General features: G+C 39.5%; 1 protein-coding gene across 9 annotated transcripts in view; it reads left to right on the forward strand.

Moving 5' to 3' along the window:
• The window catches only part of LDB2 (LIM domain binding 2), a 249,774-nt gene that overhangs the window by 85,941 nt on the left and 136,524 nt on the right, over nt 1-27,309 (forward strand). The window lies entirely within an intron of this gene.

Here is a 27,309-nt window from a genome sequence, read left to right on the forward strand (position 1 = left end):
ATTTTTTGTTTTATTTCTTTTATTAAATTTATGTTGTTTCTTTTTCAGAAGTGAAATGAATTACCTAACTAATACCATAAAAAACTGTAAACCTTGTGGCAGGGTATATTTTCATATTGTCATCTCATTTCTAGACCAAGGAGAGGCATTTAACTAAGTACAGTAGTTTTACTCTCAGCCACTATAAATTATAATACTTTGGAGCAGACAGATGGCCTGAAGGTATTAGAAACAAATTTCCTTTTATAGAGCACTGAATAACTAAACAGTGGACTGTCAGACTTTTTTCTTCCCTTTTTGAATCCTCAGGTGTAGGTGAATCAGAATATCAATCCTAATGGGTCTGGGAGCTTTATGTATGTTACAATAACTTCATAATAATTTCAAAGTTCTATATTGTGCACATACACTTAACAATGCAGGTAGTGGTGCTGCAGACCCCACAGCTCTAGCACAACAGCAGCACCAGGCTTGCAGCTGCAGATTATAATTTTTAAGTTCAGATAATAAAAGAAATCACTGCAAAATATGTCCTTTACCCACAGGTTTAATCTTGCTGACAGGTATACACACACAAACAGAACACAGTCAACTATGCAAACGTGCATCCTAATATATTGTTGGTTTTGTTAAACAAATGTGCATGTTTGCATTTATTACACAAATAAAACATTAATAATTTTACATTGTATTTCAAGGATGCAGTAATGCTGTTCCACATGATGCACCTTATTTTTAGGCACTAGGTATTTATCGTAGTGCAATCTTTTTAAATGGCTTAGGAGAATACAATATGCAACATCACCAAAAATTATGAAATCTTTATAGAAATATGTTTAAACTGGGTCAGCTGCAGCACCATGATTAGTAGAAATAGAGCCAAAAGCTGACTCTGGACACTGAGATACTGTTCCCAATTCTATATTGGAAGTTTCCTTGAATTAATGTAGTCATGACTTTTTAAAAGTCTGCTGTGTATGAGAAGCCTGAGATATTATACAGTGGCTATCGTTCTTTATCATATTGAATTCTACACTCCAAATTATATTACCTTTAAAATGTTGCTGACATTTTGCTGTTCCACTATTCTGATCCATACAAGTTTTATACCATAGTATTTTAAGTTCATTCTGGTGCATATAGCAATGTAAGCAGTACCTTGCACTTCTTGTTTTGTCTCTTGTTTTCTCAGAGAAGTGGGTTCTGTGGAGTATTTGTTTAGGATTTCTGTAGACAAATGCGGCCAAGATATAGATAATATTAAAAGTTTACGTCGGAGAGGACAGTTTATAGGAATAGGTATTGGATTTGGAACAGAATGATTCAGATTTGTGATATTCTTTTGGTTTTGTGGAGTTCAAACTACTTTTCTACTGAACTACTGTCCTGTCTCCTGAAGGACATTGTTTGGCGCCCAGCTCTGACTGCACATGAAGAAGTGCTAATGCAGGTCCAGTATTCCAGAGCTGCTCTTCTTTGAATAATCTTGGCCCCAAGTCATTGAAAGTGAGTGGTGGTACTTTGATTTTATATTGTATGGGAAAGCCAAGAAGAGTACAGGGTAGCTCTGATGCACGAGAGATGGCCTGGGCTGCTGAGGACATAACGCTGCAGCACACGGAGTTACCTGCAACCTTGTGCTTTCGCTGTGTAGCTCTGCTTCACTGCTGCCACCCAGCCAAGACGTGGATCATCATTCACTGGTTCAGAAAAGTTTCTTTCTCAAGGGCACTATCACCTGCAGCTTATCATTGGGCAGGTGTCTGGGGGGTGTTCCTGCCATAACTCTGCCCCAGACAGAACTGCCTGTAAGGGTGTTCCTTCAGCCAAATGGGCTTGCACCTTGACTACAGGGTCTTGCAAGTGCTATTCCCTCATTACCAGTGCCACCTTTTTCATACCATTCGGCTTGAAACAGCTGCTTTTCATCTGTGACCCAGGCTAATGTTAGAAGTTTACCATTTTGGATGCAGTGGAGGAATGTGTGCAGAGAAGCACCTGTGGACAGCTGTCTGTTCAGCAGCAGCTGTGGAGTCAACATCATCTGTGCAGTTCACTGGGTGCCTGAAAGTAGATGCTGACCATTTTGTTGTATCTTTTAAAAATCCATTACTGCTCCCATCTCCATTTGGCTATGAATAAGGCTTTTATATACAATCTTATCTAGTCCAGAAATATTAGAATACTGTGTAATTCAATTTTATTTTTGTCTTTAATGTCTGGACCTGAATTAATAGGGCATTACTTTTCATCCTGATATCAATCTTGTTCCTTTCATTCAGATACAAATTCCTTTGTAGTACATGATTTAATTCACTAAAATGAGGTAAAATGAAACCCTGGTCCAGGGAGCATTAAACTAACATATTTTTGGTGGCGCATGTGAAAACAACAGCCTGCTGTACAACTGTTTGTGTTTCCCTCCCCTCTTTTAGTTGCTCAGAGACTTTAAAAATTTTTCTCTTTCAAGAACTGATATTATCTATACTTGTTCCTTCCCTCCCCCCAGCATTTCATCCATAAGGAAAATCAGTTAATCCATTATTAAATGAGACTAGAGAGATTAAAAATACACTTTTATTTTATAAAATTCCTATGATTTTTTATAAGCGATCCTGAACTCAAACTAGCTTGGTATTCCCTAACTGAGGATCAGTGCTCTCTTTTGTGGCAAATTAGCTTTGATTTGACAGCTATTTTTGTTCCAAGATTGTATGCACACCAGCTTTTCTGCCTAGGCTTGGCTCTCAGGGACAGTTGCACATGCATGGCTGGCTATGCATCAAATTCTGTAATCCAAAGGGATGCTCCAGGTCATGGTTATTTAAAAAAAAAAAAAAAAAAAAAAAAAGAAGAAGAAGAAAAAGATTAAAAAGTGTAGGCAAAGGGATGTTGAACTAGAACGTGGCCTTGCACCAAGAAAATGTTTATCAAGTTGAAAAACAAAGGAGTATCTGCCTTTTCCACACTGTTTCTATCAATATTCTGCTTTTCTTCTTCATGCATGTACAACTAAATTGATTGACCTGGTTAGTAGTTTTAGAATAAAATGAAATAGAGGGTATCTTATACTGAGAGAAGAGTTTAACTTAGCTTCATAAAATGTGCACAATCTGTAATGCGAATTTGGGTACAACTGGAGAACTGTATTATGGCAGGGAGAAGGTGCTCAAGTAAATAGAAAGTAAAACGTCTGGACAACTTGGTGATCTGGCATCTCCAACCACCTGCAGCAAATCAGAGTTTGTACTGCTGGCACTCAGGGGCATTTCGTTAAGGTTATAATCTGTTGTGCTAGTAGATGGAGGCTGCATCGACATTAGCAAGCAGTGCAGTGCAGTAGGAGAGGATCCAAAGAGGTGTTGAGGACATCATGTCCACACCAAACATGTTTTGCAGAGGTTTACTTTGGACTAGGTCCAGTCCAGCTTAGTGAACTAAATGCCTGTTGATGGCTGGAGCATATTAGGGGCATTCCTGGAGTTCGTCTGATTCCCCTCTCATGACGGGAATCCAGTTGGTGAGTTTGGAGACCTCTTCATAGTACAGACCAAAGTGGGGCAATCAGGCCACTGACTTCAGAAAAGTGGTCTTCAACTGAGCTAGAAAGTGAGTGTGAATTTGGCTCTGGAGAAGGAACCCCTTTGTGATAATGCCTTCATGAAGCATCCTGCCAGGTGCCATGCCTGGCATCCTGGGTAAAAAAGTTGGTTTCATTTTACTTTTCATATCATTTATAGCATAGAGGGACTAAGCCTTTGCTTGTCTCTGTCGCTTCCACAAAAAAGCATGTTAGTCCTGTAGGAGTCTATTCTACATCTCCAGATGTAGATCGTGTTCCTATGATAATGCTCTTTTCTGGTCTGATGGCAATTCCTCTTCCCCAAACACCTGCTTGACTTTTTTGTCTTCTAGAGAAGTGAAGAAGGTATTTTGCTGCTTCCCACTCCTTCCACTGATTTCAGTCCTTGTGAGGTCTGCAGCCTTGCTCTTCAGCGGTGTCTCTGTTCCCCCCCAGTGCTGCTGACCTCCCTCGGGGCTGCCTGGCTGGCAGCCAGGCTCGGCAGTAGTTGGGTTTTTCTGCTCTAGACTCACTTCCCCTGTGTTGGGTCAAGCGATTAGCCCAACTGACAGTCCTAAAATGCTATATGGATCCCCATCCTTCAGGAATGGGGTCATGTGTGCTGTTGGCATACTTTAATCCCCAAATGCCTTCTACTGAAGCTTCTTTTCCCCCGTCAATTCTCTTTAATGATAACAAAGATAAAAGACCCATTTAGATTCTGGTGGTGTGATTCTACAGTGTAGAGCTCAGATATAATAAATACAACTTTAGCTGTTCCTAACAATAACTTTTTCAAAAGAATGTAACCAATATGTCATTAGAAATATTGTGGACTGCCATGACTTCAAATTAGTATTAATACGCCTTGATATGCCTCTTGAATGTAGAAAGGTGCAAACGTATATCTAGATTGTAGTAAATTTGTATACTATCAAATTCATTTGTACAAATCTATGTGATCATGTAATTACAGTCTGTATTACTGCAATACAGATGAGCAGGGAAGCAGGATTAAGATTGTGCTGTCAGCTCCAATTTGAACATTGCCTGGCTCTGAGCAGACTGCAGTGCAACATTAACTTTTGGTGAAGCTTTTGCTGCAACTGCTAGAATTAGGATGAATGCCTGCTTCTCTTTGGCAAGTCACTGCTATACTAAACCCAGGGATGTGGACTTGGTCATTCTGATCAGGGAATTGGTCACCCACAGCACAGAAAAAATGTATGAGGAATGAAAGTGACATCCATGGGAAAAATTAGCTAGTAGAGAAAATCACGGAATCACAGAATGTTAGGGATTGGAAGGGACCTCAAAGGATCAGCTAGTCCAATCCGCCTGCCAGAGCAGGAACACCTGGATAAGGTTACACAGGAAGGCATCCGGGCAGGTTTTGAATGTCTCCAGAACAGGAGACTCCACAACCCCCCTGGGCAGCCTGTTCCAGTGTTCTGTCACCCTCACTGAGAAGTAGTTTCTTCTCATATTTAAGTGGAATCTCCTGTGTTCCAGTTTGCACCCATTGCCCGTTGTCTTATCATTGGTTGTCACTGAGAAAAGCCTGGCTCCATCCTCCTGACATTCACCCTTTACATATTTATTAACACTAATGAGGTCAGTGTAGCTTCTCAGCTGAAGTGGTCAATGAGATCTAGAATGCAAGTACACAGAGCAGAGCATCCTCTGGACCTGGCCACAACTAGTGCCCCTTCATACAAGTGAAAATCAAGTGTCCTGTGAGACAGTTTGCAAGGACCAGCCCTCTCCTTGCCTTCGTCATGACAAAACTACTACTTCTGGAGTGTTGTGTGGTTTAACCCCAGTGGGCAACTAAGAACCACGCAGCCACTCACTCACTTCTCACCAGTGGGATGAGGGAGGGAGATAATCAGAAGGGTAAAAGTGAGGAAACTCATGGGTTGAGATAAAGACAGTTTAATAAGTAAAGCAAAAGCCACACATGCATGCAAGCAAAGCAAAACAAGGAATTAATTCCCTACTTCCCATGGGCAGGAAGGTGTTGAGCCATCTCCAGGAAAGGGCTCCATCACGCGTAATGATACTTGGGAAGACAAACACCATCACTCTGAAAATCCCCCCTTCCTCCTCCTTCTTCTCCCAGCTTTTATATGGAGCACGATGGAATATCCCTTTTGTCAGCTGGGGTCAGCTGTCCCAGCTGTGTCCCCTCATAGCTTCTGGTGCACCTGTGAGGGTGTGAGAAGCTGAATAGTCCTTGACCACTAGTTAGCAACAACTAAAACATCAGTGTATTATAAACATTATTCTCATTCTAAATCCAAAACACAGCACTATACCAGCTACTAGGAAGAAAATTAGCTCTATACTGGCCAAAACCAGGACATGGAGACAAAGGATTGACCCAGCATTTAGATCCTCTTCTAGAAAGGAGTGTCATTATTTGATTTTGTGGATTTTTTGTACAACGTATCATGAGGTAATCATTCATTCTGTTTAAGCTGGATGATTATTTAAAGACATTTTAGTATCTACTGAAAGTGCTAGTTAATATGCAGAGAAAATAAACAAAAAGTATTATTTGCACAGAGCATGAAAACCCATTTTTAAGCAAGGCTTTAATGAGGTGATATTGGCATGTGATAATTTTCTGGCTTGCACATCTTTCTAATTGAGTATTTCACTTCTGTCACTTTTTTTTTTTTTTTTTTTTTAAGTAAGGGTTATTGCAATTGCACAGCATTTATAATTTGTCCTTAGGAAAATGATACATCTACTCACCAGACTGTGACACATTTCTCTTGACCTGTTGATAGGATCTAAACTATACTTCTTCTGTGTGCTCTGCATTTGCAAGCAAAAGTCAGCAGGATTGAAAGGGATAACCACGAGTCCTTTACCATGAAATTTTGAAACAGTTCTAACATTAGAGAAAAAGAGCTGGAACCGGGATCAGAGAGCTGCATTCCGATAGCATGTACATCTTTTCCTGTACAGGTTACCATCCCATTTTCCTTCTCACTGAAGATCATCATAGATTTTTTTTTTTACAAACTTTTCAGGCACTTATGTCTTTTCCTTCTTTATGCGGCCTATGATTTCTGTCACTATTTTACTTTATGAAAGGTGCTATTTGACATGTCTAGCTAGTTTAGTTATAAAGGAAGTAATGAAAAATTGCATCCTAATATATTCATTATATTCAAGCCAACAGTTTTTGGGCAAAATGGTGCTTTTGGTTTATACTTATATTCCTTATCTATGCAAGCGTGAGTCAAAGGGGCAAAGACCAAAATTTTCACAGGCAGAGAAAGCTTACAGCATTTTACAAGTGTTCATGTAAACTTCTTGTTCATATATCTATGACTGCCATTATATACAGCCATTTGAGGAAAAGAAAAATCACTGTTAAAAACATTGTGCTATGTATTTAGCGTCTCACCATCCTTTATGAAACTTACTCATCACCCTTAAACTTTTGCTTTTTCAAAAATAATTATTAGTGTTCCCAGGTTTCTGTCAATTTGGTAAAATTTCCTATTTGAATAGCAGTTTAAGGAAGATAATATTTGATTGATTACATATGAGTAAACCTACTATTTCAGACAAAGTATCTGAATGTATTTTATGCAAAAAATATTAAATGTATGGTTCTTCTAAAACAAAGATAGGCTGAAACATGAGTAATTATGAGAGTCTTTATGCAGGTTCACAGCAGGACAGTGGTTCTCTTTCATTTGATAATTACCTTGTTAAGCCAGTGTCCAGCTAGCTCTCTATCTTTTAAAGAAGAATAATCTGCTCATTAATTCGTGGCAGAGCTCCAGCACTCTTCATCAAAATATTGGTCTGGAAATTTAACAAGAGTTTTAGATTTTCTGGACTGAAGTAAGCAGCTCCTTCTCAGATTCCCTCTGCATCATTTGCCACTCTCTTTTTCCATTTCTTATCTCTACTATGCTTCAAATTGTGCCATACTTAATTGCCTGTGTTTGGATAAGTACTGCCCATTGCTACATAAATGGCAAGAACTTCCAGTCTCACTGTCTCAGTACAAACTAAAGAGTATGTGGTGGTTGTTGGTTTTTTTTTTTTTGCCTGTCCACTTCTTCTCTAACTTTGTTAAAATTAACAAAGAACAATATATGTCACATTTTTAAATCCTCACATATTTTTCAGGCTAGAGAGAGATGTGGTTCATGTTGCAGGGATGGCAGATAACACAAGAATCCTTTAACAAAACATGTAAAAGTTTCCTTGGATGATGTGAGAATGGCTACAAATCCTCAAAAGGAAGTTTCTTCCTTTCTTTGGTATTTCAAATGTAGCTCAGACCTGTTTGGTGGGATTGCTGAGAGTACTTGACAGGCTTAGATCAGTGGAAATCTTTCTTAAAAGTTACATTTTCTTATTTTTCTTCCTCCAGAATAAATCTAACTTCCTTTTTCACATCTTAAAAGCCTCGTGCTCACTGGGAACAGGAACAATGATGTTTATCCTGTTGCTGAACTACCTGAAATATAGACATCTATAAAGACAGCAGTAATGAATCTCCGCTAATATCCTGTTTATTCTTACAGAGCTTTTGTATAGATTCCTTTGCTGTCACTGAAGATGCTTTTATGATTTCTGTAATGCATTTCTTTTTCAAAACAGCAGAAAAGCTTTCATCTGTCTGCCATCATTACTATTTACAATTGCAGTGGCAGTAAAGATGATCTTCCTCAAGTTTCCAATCCACAGTATTTTCTCAGGTGCTTCAAAAGTGCCAGAAGTTATTTCAGGGATAATACATTTAATATAGACTATTAAATCTGATGCCTTGAATTCCTCAAGACATGCCAGGAATGACTCAAGCTCTTATTTGTTTTCCCATGGACCACATGAGAGCATCCTTTTATTTGAAATCAACCCAATTTTATCTATTGCCAAAAGTGCAATGAAAATTAGTTCCGGATGGCTGAAAGGTCATAAAATGCTTTGCTAAAGGTATATCATATCAGAGTTCTCCACCCAGTGCTCTACACATGCTGTAGAGTACAAAAGTCCAATTTTCTACTCAAAAAACCAAAAAAGGCATGGGGCAGAGGGGTAGTGGTGGTTCAAAGTTCACCTTTGCTTTTACTAAACATGATATTTTCAGTTCTTTTTTGACTTTGTGTGGCAGTTGAATGCTCAGGTCCCTTACACGGTTTCACATCCTGACCTTCTGCATAATGCGAGAACATGAAGGTGGGAGAGGGTGGGAAGGGGCTCTGGCCTGTGGGATCCCCCCTGGGAAGGGCTCATTACCCTGAGCAGCTCCTAAGCTGCCAGTGCATCGTGCTGTGCGACGTGACATCCAGAAGTGCCTCTCCGCTGCCTCTGTGGCTACTAAGTCCCATGTGGGTGGAAGCTGAGTTGGCTCTAGCGACTGCTCCCTGCCTCTTGGAAGGCAGAACCAGCAGGTTTTCCTGTTCAGGAGCATTCACAGGCATGGGTTGAGTCTGCCTTCCCCTCACTGCACACTTCTATGCTTAGAGTTCCAAGGATCCCTGAAATGCTTTGGAAATACCACTTAACGGATTCATCCCACCCAACTGAGCCATTTGTTAGAAGGTATTTGGATTTCTCTAGTTTTGAGATTTTTTTTCTAATTTGGGTCAAAGCAAGAAATTTCCTACAAGATTCAGTCAGGACCTTCCTTCCCTGTCCGAATAGCAATGCATTGCTATGCAGAATTCTACTGAAGACCACCTGCCTTTTGTTTGAAATTGGGTCAGACTGTGCTATTTCTTTTAAGTTTAGTGGGACCCAGGTGTCCATTAGTGCTATGTCTCTATAGGCAGAAAAGTTTCTTTTGGAATTAGAAAGATGCCACATTTTAGAATCTCAGGAAGTGTCATGGTCTACAAAGTTGGCACAGTTTGGAACAGTTTTCCTTTTCTCGTTTCTTCATTATTTGGAAATGTGAGCTCCTCCAAGCTCCTATTACCTGCCACTTCATCCCCTTCTCTACAGTGCATGAAAAGAGTCAGGAGGGACCCTACCACAGGAGAAAATTGTTCTTGTAGCTGGAGATGGAGGGTCACTGCTGGGGCTGACCGGGAAAATGGGACCTGAGACCCTCAGGGACACTTGGTACAGTGGAGAATGAAGGATTGTAAGAGTTTGTAATGTCAGCCAGTGGGGTAAACACTGGAGAAAGAGGTAGGAGAAGAACAGATCCCAAGTATTTATTTTTGTGTGTTCATCTCTGAGATGTACTTGAGGCTCAGTATTTGGCTTATGGCAGGGAAATCTAGCACCTGAAAAACACGGTGATCTTCCCCAGACGGTTGTGGTTAGGTTTTTTTAGTAAACGTCGAGATTTTTTTTTTTCTTAATATCACTTTTGAGTGTTCTGAGGTCTTATCTCTTGTGAAAGGCAATGCAGTGAGCTGGATAAGTAGTATTCTAAAAACTCTGAAAATAATGAGTCCAGGATGAATTGTCTGGCTCAAGTTATATGTAGATGCTGGGAAGAAAACACAAATCCCCTGAGTTATTATGCCTGAAATTTCACTACAAAATCAGATTTTTTTTCTTTAGACCACCCTTCCTAAGGCTTTGGACAAGATGCTGCTTAGTTAGAAAATGATTTCTGTAGTTAACCTCTTATTTTACAATTATTTATTTCACTTACTTTTCTTCTACTGCTACCTTTGCCACATTTTGCCTCATTTTGGAGAGAAGGCACTGAAATAGCATGGGAATTGCTGTTTTCTGAGGATCTGGAAAATAGTCAAATACCATGCTAAATTACTTATCATTCTAAGAGATCAAATCTGATTTTAAGATCAGAGTCAATGAGGTCTAGCTATGTAAGCAAAAGTTTGAAAACCTGCATGATCTAAACTGGACCTCTTATGAGTAGTATCACCATAAAATGCAAAGTAGATACTTTTCTTTTGCTTTAAGTGTTGCTTGATCTGAGAAGAATTCATGGAACTTGCACAGGAAAAGATTCTCTCTTCCACATTTGCATCATTAATCCTGCATTTTCTACAGCAAAATACAAATTAATTTTATGTAGCGCAGAGCTAAAAATCAAAGGTAATAAAACCTTGCAGGTTATTTCTAATCTTCTACAGTGTGTCTGACTGCATCACATTATCAATGGAGAAAAGACAGTTTCCATTTCAGCACACAGTCTTTTTCATCTTTTTATCATATAACCTCTTGTTTTTATGAGAAAAATTACCATGCTGTAATTTATTTTGTGTCTGCCACTTTTATCATTCAGGAGGTGAAAAACTCTGCACCCGGTGATTCCTGTTCAGTAGCTGTTCTGAGAATTTGTGCTTTTACCCACTTTTTAGTGAGATTTTTCTTCTTTAATTCATAACCAAAAGCTACTGTAGGTAATATTGTGCAAACAATGTTTTATACGTACTAAATGAAGCCACTGCCCTCTGCTGTGGTTTGTGACTGAAGTTACATGTCAACAAGTAGAGAAGGTGCAAGGGATGCAGCTAGCAAAGGATCAAAGTCTTGTCTACTCGGATTGTGACAGTTAATTCAGGTAAGATCTGTTCTGTTGGACAAGTTCAGTTGCCTTCTTTGATTGCCTGTCCTAAACACTGCAGTACATGGGAGATGGATGTCCGACATCTCAGACTGCCTTTCCATGTGCACAGACACTGGGAGCTTCCAGGCTCATCTGAGAGTTCTCTTCTGTTTAAATCAACTGTAAAGACTTTCTAGTTGACCCTCTGGCAAATGGAAGTCTGTCCACATCTCAGATGGAATTACATGCTGTGAATTTTGGTCATCATGTTTGCAATAAAGGGTTTGTCTTCACTTGTAACACCAGTCCTACTTAACGTTTGTTCTGTTTCTTTGATCTGTGTTCCTTATCACTGAGACAGTGCGTTAGTGTTGGACTGCGAGGATGATGAACATGGACAACAGGTGTCAACAACAGGGTCCCAGAATATGTTCTAGAACATGTATTCCAGGCCATAAAAAAATTATCTCATTTTTAAAATTAAAAACATGTCTAATTTTCCACAGTCAGTGAAAGTCACTTACGTGGTTGAGGGAAGGATTGTCATAGGCACATGGAGGAGATAAATGCCATGTGCATATGACAAGCCAGTGTGAGGTTAAGTGGCTGATACAACTAGTTCAGTTGAAAATGCAGACCTGAATATCAAGGCACATTTTAAGAGCAAATCTGTGCCACAGAAAAACCTTGTCATACAAATAGCCAGCATTTTCACCCATTAAGTTTTTAGCATCCAGGATACCTTTGGTCTATACTAAAGTTTCTTATAGGTGAGACAGCCTCTTAGAAGCAGAAGATAAATGCTGGTGTCTTTCTCCATTATTAAATGTGTGATCGAAAAGGGCAATGCCTGTTCAATCATATGGCAGTTTACCCTGAATTTGTGAGGATAACCCGTTAGTGATTCATAGCTGTCTCATTTTGGATAGGACAGGTAACCCGTTAGGTCCCTGTGAAAGACTGAGTCTCTTCCATACCACTTCTTCATTCATATCTTGTTGGCAAGTAATGACAGTCTGTGTAGCCTGCATCATCTTGTCTATGTCTATCATTTGCCTTGTAACTACTAGGTATCCGTATAAATATATGGCTAAGGAGATATGATTGAATGAATTATACAATAATTTTATTAGCTGACACAAAAATCAACTTTTACACTTTCTTCCCCTAGAGAAATACCATGACATTTGTGTAGATATGAATTAAAAATGCCATATAGATAGAGCCTGGACTTCTGACCTCTGTTGAAAATTGAATATATATAGCTGTCAAAAACAGTAACAAAAAACTAGGCAGTGAGGAGGCACATCTGTCATTCAGACTGATTGGGCTTATATACATTCACCACTTTGTGTTGCACTATGCAGTATTTGATTGTCCAGACGGCTTTTATCAACTGTTCAGCTGACAGAAGTCCATTGAAAATTGGCCTAACGGTGTGTGAATTACCTTGCTATGATTCCTCAGGCACCCGAGGGCAGCTGTTAAAGGCTGAATCTGATTCACCTCTGGGCTTATGTCAGACTAAGCAGGTGTTACTTCTGTTTTTATTTGTTTTATCTGATTATTCATTTAACAGCAATTGCCACATAAAAACCCAGACAACTTCTTTTAGCTAAATTTGCTGGAATGCAGTGCTTACTCCTTCCCTAATGTCAGTTTTGTTTCCATTCCTTTAAAATACATAGCCACGTTCAATTAAGTTTAGTTTTCTCAGACAGCTAGTTGTCTGTACTGCTTCCATAGCAAGCCAGGCTTGAGTCTCTGCTTTATGTATTCTAATGCCCAAAAAATGACAGAAAGGATCATAGAAAATAGGAACAGAAGGGCCTTATTTACAGGATAAATTTCTTCAGATGTAAATGGCTTAAATCAATTGAGTAGATTTTATTTTGATATTTCATAATTCCAAAACTTCTGTGGCTACTTCTACTCCTACACAGGAGCCATAGCTGTGAATGGGAAGACTCACTGTGAAGAAGCACCTTTTCCCATTCTGCAGCAGAAATCTATGTATTACATTGAGTGCTGTGTTTCTGTTCTTTCTGTTCCTTATTCTCGTGTTTGTGTATACATGTTTTCAAGAGTCTAAAATCATAACTCATGTCTGCAATTTTATTTATAAAGAAAAGTCTTTGAGTGGACAAAGCTTTAACGTGCACAGTGTGAAAAAGGACATTTAAACACCTCAGCACTGCTTAATCTGTAACTGAAACTTTCTAGTCTTTGCCTCAAGTCTGTAACAAATCAGGTTGAAATAATGGAATGCAATGGCTGCTAATTTAATCTTTTGGAAGGAATTTCATTCTATGGGAAATATTCCCATTTAGAAGACTGAACTCTGGGAGGTGGGACTTGAATCTAGTCTAGCGTTGGTTTTCCAGTGCTATCATTCACTGGCTTGGGGCAAGTTGCAAGACTGGGTGTACACACATGTCAAATGATTATTAGTCCTTTCATGCCTGCATCTAAGCTTGATTGTCTAGAGTGGATTTAGACTTATCATGAGGAAACATCTAAATTAGATAATAAAAATCTATTTGTTTCCCTGGCACAACTGGCAGGGAGCTGGGACTGAAGAGCACCTGAGTTAATACCCTGAATCCCAAACAAATCCCAGTGCCCACTAGGAGAGCTCAGGCATAAGTTTAGCATCTGTGACCACTTCTCTTATCCTGGGTTACACATGGAGATCTAGGTTATCTACAAAGAAATGGCAAAAGCATCCACATGCTATCAAACCAGGTACTGTAGTTCATTTTGTGAGGTCTCTGAAATAGTTTGCGTGCAAATATTTGTCAGATCTGGTCTTGGCTATTCACTGATTTAAACAGTTGGATGACTGTTGTACTGCTTCCCTAAGTGCTAAAAATCAATGAAAATGCCACACTACTTCGTTCATTGTTATTTTACAAAATCCCGAATCAAAACAAGTGTAAGTGCTGCTGTGTGCTCAGTGGTATAGTTTTGTGTGTTCCTTGGAAAGATGATATTCCCTGGAGAGAGAGGAAAGGATTAGAAATGATAACCACTTTTTAAATACATCAGCTTGCTCATGTGTGTGGTGTTTTTTATCAGCTTTACAGCAAAAGCTTCATTTGATTTGTGCAGGGATGTGGATAATAAGGAGAGAGGCCAGCAAGCTGATTTTTATAGTCTGTTTGTAGCTTAAACAAAGATCTGGGATTTTGCGGATAAAGACCAACTGAAATACAGCAGATTATGCAGCTTTGTTTTTTTTCAAAGATTTGTTAATTTTTCCCCCACTCAGCCTGATTTTCATGTGTCCACTTCAGATGGAAATGGGGAGTTTTAAAACAGAATTTGTGGCAGAACTTCATCAAATCCTGCTCCTTGACTGTGGCCGATTCTTTGTATTTAGGAATGTGCCGTGCTTAGGCACTGTTGCATTTGTGATAAACAGAGTTTGAACTGAGACCACCATGATATTAGCAGGCACAGTTCTCACTGCTAAAATGCCACTGTTCTGGATAAAATCCTTGAAGGCAAACAAGGGGTGGAGCAAACTGCTGCCTTCACTGGAGGGTGAATATAAGTCAGTGGCGTGCCTCCAGTTTTTCTGTGACATAGTGAGAAAGCTTGATGAAAACTGTACAGCCTTGTCTCCTGTATGGCAGTGGAATGCACAGCCCTGCCAACAGATTCCTTAGTGCAGGCAGAAGTAGTATTTTCCCTTTTTTCATTTAATTTCTTATGATCATTGTATAGTTTATGCTTAGGTTAGGATCACTTGAATGCAAAGAGGCTTCTGGATGCTGAGCACTGAGAATTGCAGTTAAAAGTGCAGCCTTGTGGCTCCTGCACAGACTCTGCAGTTCCCGGCTTGCTTTCTTGCAAAGCTGAACAAGATGCCATCACGACAGAGCTGGGACCTCCTTCATTAACTGGAAGTGCAAAGAAACAGATTAAAAAAAGGCTTCAGAGATGCTCTGTGTGAAAGTATCTGCATTGTTTTTAAATGCATAGCAGAAAGATAGGCAAGTGCAAGCTGGAGCAGCGGAGCAAGACATCATTTTAGCAGTACTGCTTGTTTTCTTATTCTGATTAAGTTTTTTGTCAGAGTCAGAAGGAACTGTTGTTTTTAAATTTCATCTTTAGTTTGGTCTAGAATTTAGCTTGTTTCAGAACTTGAGATAGAGATGTTGGTCACATTTATGTTTAAATTTCAAAGGAAACAAATATAGGAATAAAGTCAAGCACTTGGAAAGCAATTACTTCATTCATGATCACCTGGAAATTCAGTTGACTGAAAATTAACTAAACAAAGCTGAATCTGCAGGGAATATTTCCACTGCAGAGAGCTGCAAGGAGTAACTGAGCAGCATTCTTGCAGGTGGTGGGACATTGTGGGCAGAGCTCTGGCACAGCACTGGGGGTGCATGAGGAGATATGGATCTCAACGCTTCTGATTTGTAAAAACAAGTAAAGCAATGCTTTTGACTTATGTCTTTTAATTTTTCTGATACATAATTTATGTACTTTACATTTTCAATGAGCCATTGTTGTTTTGTTTTGTTTTTTTTTTTTTCCCCGTTCAAGTAGGAAAGAGCAAATTGAAAGAGGTGATACAGGAAAACCAAAATGTTCTTAAATAAGCTAGAGCTACTCATAGGAAGATTGAACCAGCTGTCACTGACTTAGAACAGCCAAGGGATGGGTTCTATTTTGCTTTTAATAGGTGGACTGTCCCTCATTTTAGAAGACTGCTAGATATTTTCAGCTTGTTTGCAAATTTGCCAACTTTGCTGCAGTCTTATAACTGGCACCCTGATGAGATATTTCTGAGGACGGCTCAGCCTGAGTGATCAATTACTGCATATTCAATCTGTAAAGCACTTCGGGTTCTGAGATTAAGATGCTGTCTTGAGTTTTCCAGTACTAAGGTTCAGACTCTGATGCTGGTCCACGTGTTAGCTAGTACCTAATCCTGTATCGGCTTCAGTGGGGATGTGTGTTGAATGCAATGTTATTAAACACAGGTTAAGGTAGCTGACAAAATCCTCAAAAGAACACACATCAGAATATAATAGATATGATTGAAAAAAAACAATATCTTTTATAAAACCATTGGCTAAACATGAAGAGGAAAATCTCAGAAAATAATATTCAGAGCTTTCAGAAAAACTACTATTAAGACTTCCACTTCTGAATCATCAATAAGCGTGTTGTATTTTATGGTGTGCTTTTGAATGACCAGGCTGTGAGTTTAGATCATGTTCAGTTCTCTTGCAGGTGTCTGGCCACAAAACACAGTTCTGAATGACCTGATTTTTATTTTCCTGGTTTTGAAAGGACTGAAGTAGTGGGGCTGCTGTTGAGGGACTGCCAGCCAACTGCTATCCTCAATTATATCTGGCATTCTTCAGCTTCAGTAGGGTACAGTCACAAAGTCCCTTCAACAGCCTTTTTTGCTTTATAGGAAATGTTATGTTTAAGGTATAGTAGTGCATCTATCACGAAGTGTTCAGTTATGGGGCAAAACATTGCTAAGGGAGGTAAATTGGGTCTCTGGGAAGCAGAGCTGAAAGTCTCTGATATAAATGAAAGAATTGTTATCAAAAGGATAATTGTTATTTTATGAGACAAACCCTGTGTTGCTGTGCCTTTCATACAGCTGACCATTGAAATTCAGGGTCAAGTTGTGCTGGATACATAAAGGCATATTTTGAGGACTTGATCCAAAGGGAATAGCTTCCAGGGGGCCGGTTCCATCAAGACAGGTTGCAACCCCAGACTGGACAGGAGCTGGTATGGCCACATTCACACCATAGGACCTGAATTAGAGGTGTGCTGCACAGCTCAGAGTTACCTTTCCTGTTTGTGATGAGCATTGGTCAGTGAGGGCTTTCAAACTGCTCCCGTCACCCGGGTGAGGAACCCCCTGCTCCAGGCAAGGGCGTCCTCCCTGTCACATAAAGTCTATAGGTCAGCACGGGGGGGAATTCATCCCTGACGATTTAGCCTTGCTGCCTGCCAGAATGTTCGCACATAACTATATCCCATTTTTTAAGAAGTGGGTTATCTCGGCTTAGCTCAGCATGTTGACTTTATTAGGGGCCTTTGAAGGTACCTGTGTGTTTGCCTCTGCCAGTGGAATATGCTCTTTGGGTCTCTAGCCCCTGGTTCATCGCAGACCAGAAGCAGAGAACATCCCGAAGTTGGGTAGTGCTGGCAATCCTCAGTCCTCTGCTTTTCCCAAGTTCTGCTTCCAAGAGTGCCAGTCAGCAGGAAAACGTTTCTGTGTCTTACTGTCTTGTTTGGTGCATTCATTGATCTGCTCAGCACTTCAGAAATGGTAGAAACATGACCCTTCCCATGAATTTTTAACATAAGGCCCCTTATCTTGCAAACTCGTCTGCCTCTGCACACCCCAGAGGACCAAAGTCAGAGCACCGTGATACGGTAGCAACATTTGTTAGCAGGGATCATCCTGAACCTGGCAGAACTGAAGCCTTAATACTTTCGGATTCTTTTAGAAATGTCTGACAATTTTAGGATTTTTCTGGTTTAAATGTATTAAGCAGAATGAAATTTTTAACCTGTGTTTTAAATTAGCTTTCTGACCATAAAGCAGTGTGTTGAACCTGTCTTTCTTAGGCTATAAAGTTAATTTTTAACGCTTCAGTTTACAATTTGGAATAAGATTTTATGATATTCTATTACAGTACATCAATTTGACAAGATTCTGCTATTAAAGTCAAATGTTTTAACACACATTTATAGTTGGAAACAATCTCTGTTATTGTGAGATTGGCAATAAATACAAGCTGAAATAGGTAAATTTTGTCTGTTGTGAAAATAGTCTGTCATTGTTAAACAGAACTTCTATTATACACATATTATTTACTATTATTTGAATTAAAAAGAACAACTTATTTACATTACAAACTGTAAATTTAATTTACTGTTAAACAGCTAAATTACAGCATTTGTGAAGCTAAGCTGCCAGTAATTTGACCATAAATGTATGAAATTTTTTCCCTGAATGCTTTACGCAAAACATTATGAAAATGCAGACATTACAAGAATCCAGAGAGGGAGTGCAATTCAAGCTCTTCTAATTTTTATCTGAAAATCTATCCATTTTCAGCATTAGAAAGTAAGATGCAATAATGTATTCAGAGTGATAGAACAAGGGATTCTGATGGCTTTCAGTGTCTAACACCCTTGTTAATGCTTCTAGGTTTTGATCCTTTAAGATATCATCTTGAAAATCATTGTGAAGGAAAGCTACTATAATGTATTTGATACAACGCATCTGGTATCTGCTTTTGTGCAGGTTTTTTTTTAACTGCCCTTTTTTCAAGTGCTTTAAACTCATACAGATTTTTGAAATGGTTTCCATAATCAACACTTACTACCGACAGCAGTTTTCATATAATTCCCCAAGGTCTGGGTCCCACAAGGTGCTGACAGCTCTGGTGCTGGTTTCACAAGGGTCACCTCAGCTTTAACCAGGGTCTCTGTTCCCCGCTGACTTAGAGCAGCGCTGGCAGAAGGGCTCACATCTGGCTGCTGGATCCGGGGAGGTTTGTTCGGCTAGTGGAGAACAAAACGAGAAACCTGTCCAAGACTTGGCCACAACAGCGTGGGAGCCCTGAAAATGAGCAAGGTCTGAGGAGAGGCTCTAACCCTTCCTTGCTGTCCATTCCTTCTTCCAAACCAGAGAGCATCAGTTCAAATTCCTGCTGGCATATGCGTCTGGTTGGCAGAAGGTGCTGTCAAGTATGTCTCCTGCCACATAAACATTAGCTCTGGTGGCACACAGAAAGGGAACAGCCCGTCCACTGACACAACTAGTCAGGTGGCAGCCTCAGGTGTTGAAGGGTTAGTAAGAATTTGTAAGTTATTAGTGGGACATTGCTGTTGTTGGATGTTTTCTTCATCTCTTTTCTGCTGCTGTGGAATGTACAGAACATGGACAGATCATCTGCCACTTTGACAATTTAAGCAGAGACCTTAAAGTATGCCTATGGCTATCACTTAATTTGGCAGAGACTATACCGACCTGCTTTAAATGATCAGTTTGTCCCTTCTCAAGCCTAGGCACTTAAAATTTCCATTTTCTTGACTTACCTGTGCATTCTGGATCTGGCCTTGTTTTTTCTGCTACCAGTTGGACTGTAGCATTTAATTCTGTCCCTGCCTATATAGGTACTGTGTCTCCTCTTCTGTATCTGTACTGTCATGCTCTTTCTTAATCTACTTTGGACCAGAAGTAAGAGTCATAATTTGTCTTATATATAAACTGGCCAAACAAGAAAATATTTTAAAATTTAATAATAGAGAGCAAAGAGAATTTTAACATAATAAATGAAAAACTGAATTGCTTGTGCACATGCAGCTGAAACAATTACAATTTCACCATCTTTTCTCTGCTTCAGCTACTCCACCCACCCTCTTACTCCATCAAAACTCTCTGATGAAAAACTCATCCTGGCTTTCCATTCCTTTAAGGTCTGCTTCTGTACCCATCACCTCTTACGTTGCTGCACACTTGACAAACCAGCACAGCATATGTCTTTACTGTGCTGTCATATGCAAGAAGCACATTAAAGTGCTTTGTGAATCTTACTCATAGTTTCATTTCTACATGATGTGGTGCAATGTATATGCACAAGCTGTGCTGACAGTTACGATGGAGAATGTATACCTACTTTGAACAATTATTGTCTTATCAAACATTTGTTGGCTATGGTTTTGCATTAGATCTTCTCCTGCAGAGACAGATTCAGTCTGTGGTAAACATATTACTTGTGTTCTTCACATCTCCTTTGAGAACATTTCCATTCAAAGCAGGATGGTATTAGAGAGGCACTTGGCCAGATGACAATTGGCATGGCCCTCGCTGTATGTTCCTCACGTGCACCATGGCCCTGTCCTCGACCTGCCTCGGTTTTATTTGTGGCCAGCAGATTCAGAAGAAAAGCCCTTGTGAGTGCCGGCGTGGGCAGCTGGCAAACTCCTTTCTAATGTCTGTGAAAAAAACATTACCTGGAGCAGCAAGAGGTCATGCTGTGTCTTTTTTAACACCAGGAAAGCCTCTCATTTGAGTCGTGCAAGCAAATTTGCTTGGTGCTTCTTGTTCTCTTGCTCTGTGTTATTGAGTTGCACGTATTGAGTTCCTTGCCTGACAGTAAGCATGGCACGGGTACGTCTGGAAAAGGTCAGTATATAATGATATAGCAGTTTGTACTTGACGACTTTTTCACACTGGATTTTTTTCTCCTAAATATTTCTGAAAAATATCACACAGTTTTTAAGCACTTCTGAGCTGAATTTGAACAAGCTGCCTTTAGGAATTCACCATCACGCTGCTCACCCATCCCTAACCTTGAAATGTTTAAAAATAAATAAATAAAAGGATTAACATAAAATAATATAGTAACCCACCGAATTTATTTAGTTTAATTTATGCTAATCATGGCATATTGGTGCTCTGGCAGATAAAATAAAGCTGGTGGAGAAGATTGCCTCGAGGAAGCTATGACAATTAACCCTAGAAATTATCACTCTGAAAGTGGGTTCAGCTTTGCCATTGAAAAGAACCAGTCCAGCAAATTCTGTTAACTGTCAGTAGTAAGATGGATTTATTATTTTTAAGGGTGTGTAAATTTAATTTTTTATTTATATAAATACACATATATACATCTTAGGGATGTGTACGTTCGTGTTAGATATTAGAACTTAAAATATTTGAAAAGATGATATTCAGCGTAATCCAGGAGTTAATTCAGGTTATTTTGGATAGGCTTGGAATTATTTCCGGCTTATAATTCTAATTATGGGGGTTTTTTTGGTTATATAATATACCATTTTAGAAATAACTGTACGTAATAGAGACTTTAATATTAGTTTAGTCTTTCAGTAGCATCAGAAACAACAAAAATGACCAAGAAGAACAGGTTGTAAGCATCTCTACTGCTGTTTGATCAGGGAAGGATACATTGACTGTATCAGGTTGCATCTCTTGTAATTGTGCCTTTGCTCTGGCTACCAGAGGAAGCATACAGCCCACATAAATAAATAAACTTATTACCATAAACAAACAACTATCTCAGGGCTTCTCATGTGCTCTAGTTCCTCTGTGTGCTGATTTGCTTTTAGATGCAAATTAACTCCTTTGGTTTCTGACTTACAAATTTGTATAGCACTCAGTGGAAACAAAATTTTAGCTGTAACTTTTTTTTTCCACACAGCAAGAAAGACTGAAACTGGGGGAACAAGAAGGGGAGAAAAAAATAAATGTGCTTTTAGACCACATTGCGTAAGATAAATGCCAGGCAGATTTAAGTGCAAGCAGTCTTTGAAGAGGCAAGATGTTTTTACTGTTTGCTAGTTTGAGGTTAGGATTTTTGTTGTTTTGATTTGGTTTTTAAGGAGCAGAAGCATAGGCTTAGAGGTGATGGCAAGGATTTTCCAAAAAGATGCCTCAATTAGATTTTAATTTTATTTAGGACATAAGTAAGTGGCCTGATTTTCAATATTGCAGAGCAAGAAATGGCAATCCAAAGCCCATGAGGACTACAAGGTGCCCACTGCTTTTAGAATCCATCCATCTGTTTTGTTGCTGCTTTCTGTGGCTTTAAATCCTATTACCCTGAACCTTAAAGCAGTTCTGTCCTCCTGGTTGCTGCCTGCAATGTCTGAAAAAATGGCAGGAGCTGAGCAAGTAGCTGCTTCTGCACAGGGAAGAGTAAAACTGGTGGTGTGCAACTTCTGCCACATATGCAAAACAAACATGAAACCAAAGCTCATTTTCTCAAGTGCCTTTTGTTTGCTGTTATTATTTGAAGCAAGGGTCACCAGCAAATTTTCAGGCACAATTACAGTCTCTTAGGGATTGCATTACGTGTTGAACTGGCATAATAGTTTTCACTTAAACTTCTTGGTTTCAGTCACTTGTAAGTTGTCAGAATGTTCACGTGATGGTTAAAAATGCCCCCACTGCATTCCTGCCTGGAAATCTCATTTGCCAGTCTGAACAAGGTTTGAGCCATTTTCTAATACAGACCGAGATATAATATAGTTTTCCACTTTTACAGAGAACATTCGTGGACTCCGACAGCTTGTTCGGCTGTAGGTAGAAACTTGAAATTTGGCATAGAAATAGCTCTGAAGAAGGAGAAGTGCTGTTGCTTTTTCTAGAGAAAATCACTTTTGATTTGAATGAGCTGTAAGCCTTTGAGCAAGTGAAAAAAAAATTTCTCTGAGCTTACAGGGAGGAAAGACTCTGTGCATATGGTTAATTCAGTGAAACTGCAGAATATAGTGCAATGTGCTTCTGAAAACGGGTGGAAGCACCTGAGGTTGGGACTTGATTAGGTATGAGGGACACATTGTAATTTCAATTTTTAGGGACTCAGTCAAAGGCATCCTCTGCTCCTAGAGATCTCCTGACTGACCCTCATAACCAAGTGGGTTTTCCTACACACACATAGTCATGTTGCTCAGCCCCGTAGAAACAAGAGAAGGAAAAAACATTGTACAAATGTTTTTGACCTCTTGTGGAGTTGAAATTACATTATTGTTGCACCACAGAAAGCAGAGCAGGCCCGTCGTGCTACATAGACCTTGACCCAGGTAGCAGAGTCTGTATCCAATCTATCGCTTGCTGGGTCTGCTGCCTCAGTTTCTTCTCTTCTAGTTAATATTGATGCCACATTTAAATCTTTTAAAAGTCTGAAGTCAGTCTTCAGGTACGTTGTATATCTACGGTTTCCTTCAAATTCTTTTTTTTCCAGCCATCTTTCCAAGGCAAACATTTTCCACCCAGTCCTTCAACAAAGGTGGTTTTGTTTTTGTTTTTGGTTTTGTTTTGGTAGACTTCCCATAGGGTCTGTACAGCCTTATCTTCCCTAAGCTCAAACTGCTCCTCTGGATGCAGTGGCCCAGGACGGTGGCATGTTCCTTCCAGAACAGCTGTTGTTTGTGGGCTTGGCAGCAGCTCTCCTGCACTCTGGCAGCTCCTGCCCAGCCCCAGCCCCTGCAGCTCCCTGCCTCTCCTGCACACTGAGCCCTCAGCTTCCCTCCGAGTGCGGATGTGTCACCTGGCTGACACTTCATGAGTAGATCTTCCATTCCATCACTCATGAAGCAGACAAAATTGTTGAACCCAATAAACGCCTAAAAGGCCAGCTCTGTGACAAGCCCGAGTGCTTTACGCTGTACAATTTTACTATCTAAACCGCTACCCAATTATAACTCCTCCAATGGGGTCAGATCCAGTCTCCCCAAAACACCCCATCCATCAACCCCAGGTCGACTCCCTGCCCCAAATGTGGGTACTGACATTAGGCCGGTTTCTCACTTGTGTACACTGAGGTGAACAAAACCTCCCTTCAGCACCTTCCTTTGCCAGAGGCTGTGGGTGGAGACTGGAATGCCCGACCTGGGCTAGATCCATCACAGATCTAGCTGTTGTAGAAGGATATAATTATGATTTTTGTATTTTCTTTGTCATTATTACAAAGCTGTTTTCTCCAGAAATGCTGCTGAATAGACACATCATTCATGCTTGCTCAGGCCTGCCTGTTGGCCTGTCCTGCTCCATCAGAGCCAGCAATGCTCCTGACCCCTTTGGACTTGGTCCCTGTGGAGATTTCAGAGAAGAGATGCTCTTCTTCCTTAGCCTCTAGCTGCCAGCCTTCCCCAGTACAGACCAACACAATATCAAAGCCAACTCATTCCCTGCTAAATGAATTTTGTTGTTAATTGGTTAACCCAGGGCAGACCATATGGAACAAATGCTTAATATTTGTTTATTGAGAAGTGGATGGAGCTGGGTAGCAGAGACTCACAGATTATGACAGTGGAACATTCTCATTGTAAAACATTGAAAGGTGATGCACAGTTGAGTGTTGTAAAACTTTGGTAATATTATGTGAAAATACAGTGTACTCTGGAATTAAATTATAGACACATGAGGACCAAGAGTAGGTAATTTTGGTATCTCTTCACTTTTTCTTGTTTAACGGGAACGGTCTTACCATTCTCCTAGCTGCCCTGTGTACAGAAGACAGCATGGCACAAAATGGCAATGGGGTGCTGCCCATTGAAATGGTGAACTGCAAGAGCTGGGTCCTGGGCACTGAATCTACCAAAAGGACAGGATGCCACCATGAGCATTTAAAAAAAAAATTAAAAAAAAGAGAGAGAGAGAAAGAAAAGAAGGAAAACTAGAAAAATTTCCAAAGGTAAAACATCTCCAGCAATGTGCTGCAAGGAAAAAAAAAAACTAATTAAATTGCCCAAATCATTTTGGCCTCGGAGCTTGAAAATGTCAGTAAATAAATAATTGGTTATGCAAAGATTACTCCTTTCTGCTAATAGAGCATAGGAGAGAAGAAGCAAAGCCACTAGGGGTTCCTTCTTTGATCCATTGCAGGTAATAAAACCACAGACAATACCACCAAAATCAAAACAAAACAAAAACTTAGCTTTCATAGCTGTCAATCCCCTCCTTTACTTTGGATGGAAGGCAGGTTATCAACTGTGCATGCGTGAAATTCAGCCTTCTTTGCATTATGATTGTAGAAATGGCATTTTATTAAAAGCTGTTATTCCTAGGCTTTAAAATTAAACAGAGACAAGTTCAGGGATACATATAAAATCAATATAACTCTACAAGTATCACAGACAACATTTTGAAATGCAACTATTTAGAGTGTAGCAAGTGATTTACTGATAAAGTAGTTACATTGATCTGTTAGTTGCTGATTTGTTTTACCTTAACATGACTACAAAATGGGACTGAGAGCTCAGTTTGAGTCTGCTGTGGGACTTGTATTTCATCCTCTGAAAAAACTGAGAGCAGTGTATCTGAAAGTTTGTACAAGAGAACTCCTAACACCTAATGTGAAGACACATGTTTTTACAAAAAACGTGCTGTGCATTTCAGATGATTTTTTAAATCGGGAACTGTGTTAAAAACTATTAGGTGCATAGAAAACTCTAGTAGCTTATAACAAGAGTTGGTGAAATGCTGGGTTACTGACTATGCCTTTAACTACTTCTTATTGTCAGTATAGAGATTATGATAAAGTTATATATTAATTCTGCAGTATTATATTAATAGTAGTTTCTTTCTATTACATGGACTGAAATGATCACAGTAGCCATGAAACAGAGTGGCAATATTTCCTTGGTGGCCCCATCCTACTACATTAGTTTTCTAGCTTATTTGGTTCCAAGTACCATCTAGTTGGTGAATGTCATTCATCTCAGTGACATTAGTTTGATGTCAAATGTGACTTAGGCTTTGAGGCTGATGGGATGATAAGTAGCCCACCGTTTCCCCCTGTGGAAGATAATGTCTGCACCGACCTGCCTTTTTATATTCAAAGGTCGTGTCCAGTTGAGAGAGCAACATGTACAAGTGGGATTTTAGGTACAAATTGCCTTTTGCCCCTGAAAGTATAGGGGGGTTGTGACACTATAAATATGCAGGTTTTTCTTCAAACTTACCTGTTCCTATGATTATTCAAGCAATTTAAAAAAAAAGTACACAGCTTTAGCTTGTCTGTTTAATTAGGTCCTTCCCCAAAAAAGTCAGCTTTTCAAAGCACAAGTCAGTCAAAAGCAAAAAAAAAAAGAGCAATACAAGCATAGACTGGACAAGTGTCTTTATGTATATAGTCACTATAGTCACTGTGATGAGCACGGTAAACAAACTCCTGTATGGTTTGCGGACAACAGGTGGAAATGCTTTAGAATTTATTTATTTTTTATTAAGAGCTTTTTAAGTGCATTCACCAATGATATATTTTTGCCCATAATTTATATTTAGCATTTCAGGTCTCTCCTTTTACTACCTACTCTAGAGATCTGAAAAAATAAACTCAAATATGAAAAGAGGACATATATTAATAAATATGTACTGATCTCGTGCTGAAAATGTGATGGGAAAGATTTTTATCACTTTCCAGTCTGTATTGTGAAAATATTATTTTTTAATTGTGGTGTTCGATGCATAGGCACCATATTTTGGATCAACATGAGTTTTAACAGGTCAGGCATCGTTTTCCCAAGGAAATACAGAGTTTATGGTGGTATCACTGCCAGACCTCTAACTGCTGTTACCGTGACACTCTATAGTGACACTCTGACCATCACTTCCATGGGTGTAAATTCTACGTGCACTGAGCTTTAATACACAAGTTGAAGGGTGAGGGAGGGAGGAGGAAGAGGAGACAAGGCTGTACAATGCTTCATGACTGGCTTAAGGGATATTAAATCGACCTTAAATCCTTGCCAACTGGTTAGATGGATAGTGCACTGTTTCTAAAATTTGCAAGTCAAAGGGAGACAGGCCTAAATTCTTTCTGCTATGAAACCCCCACAGTCCTCTGCCTTTCAGGCAGAAGCAAAAAGGAATGGAAAATTCCAAACTAACGAGCGCTTCATTTTTTTTTTCTGCAGTGCTGTGCTTAGAAAAATTGCACTCTTTTTTTTTTTTTTTTTTTTTTTCTGAGGCAAAGAAGTAAAATTAAAGTTGTATGACTGTTATAAATATTACATGTTCAGGGTATCAAGAGTACCTGTAGTTCTCTGGTTTCTGAGGGTGTTTTTGAATTAACCCTTTTATAGATACTGGGTATTGAGGGTAAAGAACGACATTCACGCTTAGTCAAATCTTACCCCGTCTACTAAGCAGAAAGTATCCTACCTTAAATGTGCACTCATTGGAGTAATAATTTGTGGTATTTGTGCGTACACTTGTTTGTCTGTCTGTTTTATAGAAGTGGAGTGTAGAGCATTGAGAAAAATAAAGACTTGACCAAGTTTGGCTGACAAGTCAGAGACAAAGCAAGAAATGGAACCCCATATCTTCAGTCCAGATTCTGTAATGCTTCATAAGTCCTTCAGTTTTACTGAATATTAGAGATTAGTCAATGTAGATGATGATTCTGTATTAAATACACATGTATTCAGCAGCAGAAGGATTCAGGATTCAGAAAATGGTGAACTTTTACTGAATTTCTCAAAGGCTGAGACAAATACGCTGTCCTGTTTCCTTGACATGGTTCAGAAGAACTTCTGACTGGTCCTTTGGGAGGAGTAATGTAAGACAGAAGGATGTTGGAGCTGCCAGATTCCTTGTCTGAGGTGTCCTGAATCTGAAGGACCCATACAAGCAGGAACGAAGCATGCAGGAAACTCAATGATCCTGAGAGTCTCTTCCAACTGAAATGATTCTTTGATTCTGTGAAAGCAGGCT

Source organism: Streptopelia decaocto, assembly GCF_964273445.1.
Source record: "Streptopelia decaocto genome assembly, chromosome: 4".
Taxonomy (NCBI): domain Eukaryota; kingdom Metazoa; phylum Chordata; class Aves; order Columbiformes; family Columbidae; genus Streptopelia; species Streptopelia decaocto.